Source organism: Cornus florida, unplaced genomic scaffold, assembly GCF_030987335.1.
Source record: "Cornus florida cultivar Cherokee Brave unplaced genomic scaffold, ASM3098733v1 CherokeeBrave_3.0.0_Hap2_Chr05, whole genome shotgun sequence".
In the NCBI taxonomy this organism is placed as follows: Eukaryota; Viridiplantae; Streptophyta; class Magnoliopsida; order Cornales; family Cornaceae; genus Cornus; species Cornus florida.
Genome location: NW_026775575.1, coordinates 31,051,561 through 31,060,811, shown reverse-complemented (window position 1 = coordinate 31,060,811; position 9,251 = coordinate 31,051,561). Strand labels below are relative to the sequence as shown.

The 9,251-nt window shown below is 39.5% G+C and overlaps 1 pseudogene; it reads left to right on the top strand.

The window, feature by feature from the left end:
• The first annotated feature begins 937 nt into the window (after positions 1–937).
• The window catches only part of LOC132309119 (beta-glucosidase 11-like), a 39,087-nt pseudogene continuing 30,773 nt past the window's right edge, over positions 938–9,251 (top strand).

The window sequence follows — 9,251 nt, the reverse complement described above, 5'->3', positions numbered from 1 at the left end:
ACTTCGAGTGACCCTATCAGAAGCACTGGATGCTCTATATCTGTTCTTCTTTCCTATCTCCAACTTTGTTTCTTTGGAAGAGTTAATAGAAATTGAAGTGTTCAACTCCTGCTCAGAAACTTCAACACTAGTTGTCACTGGAATTCTAACCATAAGATCTTCAATAACATTTGTAACAACCATCTCTGAATCTTAATGTAAAGCGTCACATTTTGATAAATTAAAAATAGGACTTGGAATGGGAATTGTCTCAATATTTACATTGTCAACCACTTCCTCCATGACCACTACTTCCACATAAGGAACAGCTTCAGAAACTACAGGCTTCAAAGGTGTAATAAACATTTCTTCATTGTGAGTCAAAGTAACCAACTGATTACTAGTAACCCCATCTATCAAAGCCTCGTCCACCACCACAGCCTGTTCAAGCACTACAAAGGAATTGTGTGTGACAACATTATTACTCTGAGCTTGTCTCACAGGCATTTCAACAACCACCGGGTGAACATTCTCAACATCTACTAATTTACCTTTCTATTTTACAACCCATTTATCCACTGATTGTTTTTTTGGCTTGTTCAAAACTTTCTTTGGGCAGTGCTCTGCAACATGATCTACCTGCTTGCATAATGCACATAACACTGGCTTCCATTCATATTCTATTTTAAACGTGCAATCTTCACCATGAATATCAACCACCAAACTCTTTGGCAGCTCTTTCCGAACATCCACCTCTACCATAACGTGAACAAATTGGCCTTTATCCCGATGAAGTGATGGATCATCCATATAAATAGGCTTAGAGAATAAGGAACAAACCCTAGAGAGAGAGGTAGAGTTACAATAATGAACAAGGAGATCATGGACACGTATCCATATTGGTAACGAATCAAAGTTCTCCTTTTCCTGACTAACATTCTTACACCATTGCTTAATTATGATCACTCATCCCTCAAAGGTATGAATACGAGATAACACTTTCTGAACATCCACAGCATCTTGAAACGTTACCATAAAGAAACCATTCTTCAGATAAACCAATGTAACTTCTTTTGCCCAGTGTTTTTCGATAAACAGTTTAAAGTGAAGGTAGTATAGACGCTTACCCATCACATAGCCCACTACAGAAGATTTCCAATAGTTGATTTCGTCGATAACATCAGCTTCCGTAATGCTGACCTTAGTGCCAGATACTGGAGCCACATATTGTAAATTGATAAAAGAATTGCTTTCATTCCCCTCGAAGCAACTTCACCATGACATTCGAGGGGAGACTGGTAGGGCATTGTTTGCCGGATAGACAATTCAGGCAAATGTGAGGAGGTAGAGCCCTCTTCCATCGTGATTTACCCCTACCAAACTACACCACACATGCAGGAAACCCTAACCCTAGTTTACACAAAAAAAAATCACACTATAGAGAGAAAAATGGTAGAATTGTAAATTGTATTTCAATGATCTTATAGATGTTCAATTTCACTTTTTGTTCAGTCTTGATTTAATGCACTGTTTTTTTTTTTTTTTCTATGATTCTTTCCTTTTTCCTTTTTCCTTTTCTGCATATGGTCATACATTCTGCATTTCTTGCAACCTTTCCTATGTATATAATCACACGACTTCAAATCTGCGATTAGAGATATAATTTATAGTCAATGGACATGCAGTAATGTACTTTATTATTCCGTTAAAGATGTATACGTTATCTTTTTGTTTCCGTTTATCTCTTACAGGAGGATATGCAACTCATGGCAGATACAGGTTTGGAGGCCTATAAATTTTCCATCTCATGGTCAAGACTTATCCCTAGTATGATCACCAAAGTCATGTCTCAATTAACTGAACAAATATAAAGCAATTTTTTTGGTTCTTTTTCTCACCCTTGTGCTCACTTTCTTTGTCAGATGGAAGAGGACCTATCAATCCAAAGGGTTTAGAATATTACAACAACCTCATCAATGAACTTACCAGCCATGGTTACACCCAATTTATATCAATCATAAATCTCACTATAAATTTTTTGTTATCATTTTTGACAAATGTTGTAGAATTTAGGAGAAAATATTAACCCCTCCGCATTATTAATTGACATCTTTATTCTTCTAATAGGAATACAATTACATGTTACATTATTACACTATGATCTACCACAGGTTCTTGAGGATGAATATGGAGGATATCTTAGCCGAAAAATTATACATGATACTCAGTTCTCATATTATTTTTAGTTCATTCAAATCTTATACTTATGTTACATGCTTTCAACAAAGGACAACATATGCAATTCTATGTGTGTGCAGGAAAGACTTCACAGAGTATGCTGATGTCTACTTTAGAGAATTTAGAGATAGGGTTTGCATTGGACTAACTTCAATGAGGCCAATATTTTTGTCATTACTGGTTATAATCTAGGAATAATACCTCCCTAGCATTGCTCTTCCCTATTCAGATTCAACTGTGCTAGAGGTAATTCCTCAACTGAGCCATATGTTGTTGCTCATAATATTCTGCTAGCACACGCATCTGCTGCAAGATTATACAAGAAGAAGTACTAGGTATTGTATGAGCTTTTATGTAAATTCTTGCATTAACTAATGAGTCTACTGTGCTTGACTACATGAATTTCAACTCAAATCCTGCACCAATATTTAACTTGCAAAACCCATTATGACAAAAAGAAATGTCACAGAAATGTAAATGATTATTAAAGCAACATGTCATAATGTAGGACAGGCAACATGGATTCATAGGAATTACCATATATACTTTTGGGTTTTTTCTTTGTACAAATGCAACAGAAGATGTGATTGCAACTCAGAGAGCCAAAGATTTTTTTATTGGATGGTGAGTTATAAACCATAAATAAAGATACAATGATGTCTATATCTCTTCAATTATCATATATATCAATGCATAATGGAACTGAAAACAAATATTTGACTTGGGCTAAATTGAGGGATATTTTTGTTTGTGAAAGCCACCCTTAGGTTCTTGATTCTGTTGGATTTTCAGGATTCTTGATCCTTTGGTATTTGGTGATTACCCTGACATAGTAAAGAAAAATGTGGGCAAAAGATTACCAGCCTTCACCAAATTTGAATCCGAACAAGTTAAGGACTTATTTGACTTCATAGGATTGAATCACTACACCACAGTATATATCAAGGACAACCCCAGCAACCTGAAGAGGGATAATAAAGACTTCAATGCAGATATTGCTACAAAATTGATTGGTAAGTACTTAGTATACTTTAAGACCTCAATATACTTTTAGCTAAATTCAACTCTATTAGACCAGATGGTATAATCTTTCCTCCTTAAAGGGGAAGTTGAGAGTTTGAGCCCAGTTAGGGGTAATATTGTGGGTGTGTGCATTTGCTTGAACTTTCAGAAAAAGAAAAGAAAAAAATTAGGCTTTACACCCCATGTTATAGTTTACCTTCATCTGAGTGTTATCTTGGGTCAATTGAAAATAGTGTTCTTGTTGGATAACTTGGCTTATTGGATTTATGTTTTCTTAAATTCGGATGAGCCAACATTGAGATAAATCAATCCAGAAAAAATAATCGACTAAATAGAATAAGAGAAAATAGGAAAAGATGAAATCATGTGAACCCCAATATCATTGCTTATTTAGTCAGTTTATATACCATTGCTCATCAATCAATTTTCTGACCGATAAAATAGATTTAATGGAATTGACTGAATTTTTCTGTTTTTGTAGGTAAAGGAGGTGCTACAATGCCAGTTGAGTCTATACACTTCATTCTTGATCGGTTTATTTGATGCAGTACTTTGTTCTACCCTATGGCCTGGTTGAAGTTCTAGAGTATTTCAAGCAATATTACAGCAACCCTCCTATTTACATCCATGAAAATGGTCTCTCTTTCTCTCTATATATATTATGTATATATCTCCAGGTTGTTGTCTAATTCAATGTAGTACTAGGCAGTCTTCAAATGAGGTGGAGGGCTTATTTTTCATTTATTGTGATGATAATTTGAAGAATTAGGTTATCCATTCTAGTGCTAACTAAAGAATCACTTATGAAAGATAAAAATGATTCTTTTTCATGCGTCTCACTTTCATTTTTTAGTATTTCTCGTTACACTTTTGAGGATACAAAAAATGACCTGGGCAGGGTATGATCTAGATGGTTAGGAATGGGTCAGACAAGAACAACCGGTCTAGACCAAGTCTTCACTAGTCAAGCCCAAGACCAGGAAATCATGTTGGAGGCCTGACTTTGGATAGAGTGAATTAAGCCCACAATACCCAGTGCAGGGAGTTAGTTATGAAGCTTCTAGAAGATTTGTAATAGTCTATAAATAGGTTGGAAAATATTTGAAGTGTAGAGATATTCTTTCCAAATCAAGAGGGAAAATTTCTTGCATCTTCAATGGCGCTGTCCGTGGGAACGATGAAGATTGATTCATATTCGATCCATAGTGATGTGATCAAGGCTGATTCGTGAAGGAGAAACTTGATATCTAGAAATTGGATTCAAATCGGCGAGATCACAGTCTGTCTTGCAAAGTGTTGGCTCTAATTGATCTTTGAAGATAGGAATTAGATCTGAAAAATCTCGATCTGTTCACCGAGATTAGATCTAACAAGTTTATGGTAGGAATAGAATCAACAAATTGTAGATCAGACCTGGTAAGAAGAGATTGGAATTCAGCTAATATGAGGCCAGATCTAGTGTGCTCGCGTTAGCAATAATCAGATCCGATCAGGAATTCACAGTTGATGACTCTGCTCTGATCAGGAACGATGGTCAGATGTGAGGGCTCTGATCCATAAGAAAATGGATAACAAATAAAGCTTGATGGGTTGATGAGCATGATCAAAGCCCTAAGAAGAGATAATGCAGGGCGATACCACGGCCACTTCCAATAGGGGAGTGAGCCTTGCAGTCCGATGTTGCTCACCAAGGCAAGCAAGAAGGGAACAATCGCGTGGATCTTCACAACGAAGAGATCTGACCAGATGATTTACCGCCAAATACTCGTCACATGGAGGATCGAGAAGGATCTATCCATTTGGATCCGCATCATGAGTGGATCAGGCGAGAGGAAGCCATGGAGTTTGGTCACCATAAAGCTACGTCACCATGGCAGAGAGTGTTCACGGAAGAAAGATCATCTGATCCGCCTTACCGGCCTTCAATGGCTACGTACAGCTACAGAGGTTTGGATGGTAGATCTGCAGATCAGAGGATTTTCTTGGGGTTTCTAAGGGAGAATGAAGCCTTCCGTTCATCAGTAAGAACGATTGTTTCACCATTCACTGACGAGATACTGAACGCCCCAAATTCGAGGAAGTTCTGTATGACAATGTTCATCTTGTTTGACGGAACGAGTGACCCTATCGATCAGATTTACCACATCCAATTGAAAATGGCTCTGAATAAGGAGAATGATCCTTTGATATGTAAGTGCTTTCCTACAAGTTTGACCAGACCAGTGCTCAATTGGTTCAAGAATTTGGCCAAAGGCTCAATAACTAGCTTCCAAAACCTGTGTGACAAATTCATCAGCCAGTACTATAGGAACAAACACCCTGCTAAAGATGTCTCAAGCCTGTTTACAATGAAGCAACATGAAGATGAACGACTCCAAGCTTTCCTCACCAAGTTTAACCTCATCAAGAGCATGGTAATGGAATGTCATCCATTCACAGCAGTTCAAGCATTCAAGCTGGCAATGAATCAAGGAACACCATTCCACACCAGTATGGTGGTGAATACGCTGAAGACAATGGACTAGCTGAACGAGAGAGCTGATGGTTTTGTGCGATTGGAAGAAGAAGAAGCGGCTAACGCAAGGAAGACGTCGATTATATAAACAGAGGAGAAGTCAAAAGCCAAGATCTGGCAGAAATAAGCTCCGTCATAGCGTCAAACCTCCTGGAAAGCAGAGAAGAGGCCTAGAGCAGAGGAGTTAGTCACTCAACTTAAAGTCAGCCTCGCAAGACTGTATCAGGAGAACAAAGATAAGTTTCGCTCCCCCTTACTAATTAGACAACCTCTCGAGTAGAGAGATCAATCTAAACATTGTGCTTTTCATAACAATTTTAGTTATCAGACTAATGAATGCAGGAACCTAAGGAGGCAAGTCGAGATGTTGATAGCGAGGGGAGAGTTTGAAGGATATATTCAAGGACCGACTGTGCAGTAGAACCGACCGGCAGAATAAGTGAAGAAGAGTCAAAAGCAAGGCTACCATAACGCTCAGCCCATTCGGATAATAAATACAATCCACGGCCGACCTGAGCCGAACGAGGAATTAGAAGAATTACTCCGAATGCATCTCCGCCAAATGCAGATGAAAAGAATGATAGGCAGCATTAACACTCTGCACCAGCAGAGCGCATCAGTTCACATAAAGTTCGCCGGAACGGATCTGCTGCGTGTTCAAGTCCCACATAAAGATCCTCTGGTCGTAAGTTTGACAGTGGCAGAATACTTGGTGCATAGAGTTCTGATCGATCCAGGGAGTAGTGCGAATGTCATGTAGAGAATAACGTTTGATCGGCTCGAGATCAAGCTAGAAAGGCTTAAGCCCACTAGAAATCCATTGCTGGGTTCGAGAGGAAATGAGTAGAGCCTATTGGAATGGTCGAACTGTCAGTACAAGCTGCTGAAAGAGTTATGACAGAGAGCTTTATGGTCATTGAGATCCATCCGTCTTACAATCTCTTGATAGGAAGAGGATAAATCCATAGGGTCCAAGGTATCCCGTCAACATTACACCAGGTGATGAGGTGTTTAAGCCCGGATGGGAGCAGGGTGATTGACATTCATGGATATCAGGTGGCAGCAAAGGAATGCTATTCAGTGACAATAAAAGCTGCTGGAAAGGGAAAAACTCTAGCTCGGTTTGACAGTCTGAGATAGCAATTACAGGAACCTCCCCCCAAAGTGATCGGGGCAAACGATGAGCCTTTGATTCTTACCGAAGAGCCCCTCATCGATGTGCAGATAGATCTTCATAAGCCAGAAAGGATAACAAGGGTAGGGTCAAGGTTTGCATAGGGGGAAAATGGTAGTTAATTGGCTTCCTGACTCAGAATGCAGATGTGTTTGCTTGGAGTCATTCAGATACGCCAGGGATTAGTCCCTCCATCTCTTACCATTCCCTCAATGTAGATCCGAACGCTAAGCCTGTAAGACAAAAATAGAGAAGGTTTGCCCTGGAGTGTAATCAAGTCATAGCTGATGAGATTGATCAGTTGCTAGGTGTAGGATTCATCAGAGAAGTTCAGTACCTAGCTTGGCTCTCAAATATAGTTGTTGTGCAGAAGAAGAATAGGAAATGGAGAGTGTGTATTGACTTCATCAATCTGAATAAAGCATGCCTAAAGGACAGCTTCTTGTTGCCAAAGATTGATCAAATGGTGGATGCTACCATTGGATATGAATGGTTAACCTTCTTAGATGCTTACTTAGACTACATCTAAATCCCTATGGACCAGAATGATGAAGAGAAAACTTCTTTTGTCACCGAATGAGGAATCTACTGCTACAAAGTCATACCGTTCGAACTAAAGAATACTGGAGCTACTTATCAAAGGTTGGTCAGCAAGATTTTCAAAGATTAGATGGGAAAGACCATGGAGGCTTATATTGATGACATGGTGGTGAAGAGCAAGAAGAAGGGCGATCACTTGGAGCATCTGCGCAATGTGTTTAGTTTATTGAGGAGGTATGGAATGAAGCTAAATCCAACCAAGTGCTCGTTTGGCGTGAGCTCAGGGTAGTTCCTGGGACATGTGGTTAATAATAGAGGAATTGAAGTTAGCCCAGCTCAGGCAGAAGCTCTGATCAGAAATGCAGAACGAAGAATAATCAAAGAGGTGCAAGCACTCACCGGTTGAATAACCACGCTAAGTCGGTTCATTTCTAAGCTGTCAGATCGCTGTAAACCATTCTTCAACACAATAAGAGGCCATGGAAAGTAGGCCTGGGGGGATGAGCAATGACAGGCATTGAACAGCTTGAAAAAGTATATGCAGAACCCTCCAGTCTTGTCTGCCCCCGAGCCAGGTGAAAAGCTCTTTTTGTACCTTGGTGTGTCCAGCATCGTAACGAGTGCTATCTTGGTGCACTGTGAAGAAGGTAAGCAATTCCTAGTGTTTTATGTTAGCAAAACTATGGCCGAGCCGGAAAGATAATATTTGAAGGCTGAACGAGTGATCCTCTCGTTAGTAAATGCAAAAAGGAAACTCAAGCAGTACTTTGAATCCTATCCAATCGTCGTTCTGATCGCCCTTCCTATAAGGGTGATTATGCATAAGCCAGACCTATCAGGGAGAATGATGAAATAGGCCATAGAGTTGAGTTCATTTGACATAACGTATGAACCCAGAACGGCCATCAAAGGACAAGCGGTGGTTGATTTCTTGCTGGAATGTGATGTAGAAGACATAGAAGAAGATCTTGGGGGTACTTCATGGAAGCTCTTTGTGGATGGTTTTTTTAATCAAATGGGGGCATGAATTGTGATCAAACTGCAAACGCCGGAGGGAATAACATTGAGCCAAACGATCAGACTTGCATTTAGCGCAACCAATAATGAGGCAAAATATGAAGCATTATTGGGTGGACTAAAGTTGGCAAAAGAATTGAAGATCAAAAGTCTAATTGTTTTCAGTGATTCACAGTTGATCATTCGGCAGGTGACTAAAGAGTATGGAACAAAAGATGAGACAATGGAGGCATACCGTTCTGCCGTTCTGTGCAAAGCAAAAGACTTTGATCAGGTCAAATTCATCCAGTTGCCGAGGGAGTACAATGAAGATGCCGATCGATTGGCTTGTAGCGTATCAAGTTCTGGAAAAACATTGGCCAGGGTTATACCAGTTGACGTGTTATTCCAACCATCTATCTTTCGGAACTGTCCAGTTCAGATTTTTGGGAAGTTAATGTTATACCATATGAACCGAGCTGGATTGAGCTAATCATGACTTTTATATGGGATGGTGTGCTGCCCGAACAGAAAGATGAAGTAAGGAAGATCAGGTCAAATGCTACAAAATATGCTATTGTGTATAATCAGTTCTATAGATGGTCTTTCTCAGGGTCGTACTTGAAATGTTTAACCCCCACAGAAGCTAGACAAATTTTGTGAACCATCCATGAGGGTGTGTGTGGCAGTCATTCAGGAGGAAGATCTCTCGTACATAAAGCGATGACACAAGGATATTTTTGGCTGAACATGTCGCGAGATACAGAAGAATTCTCAAGAAGATGC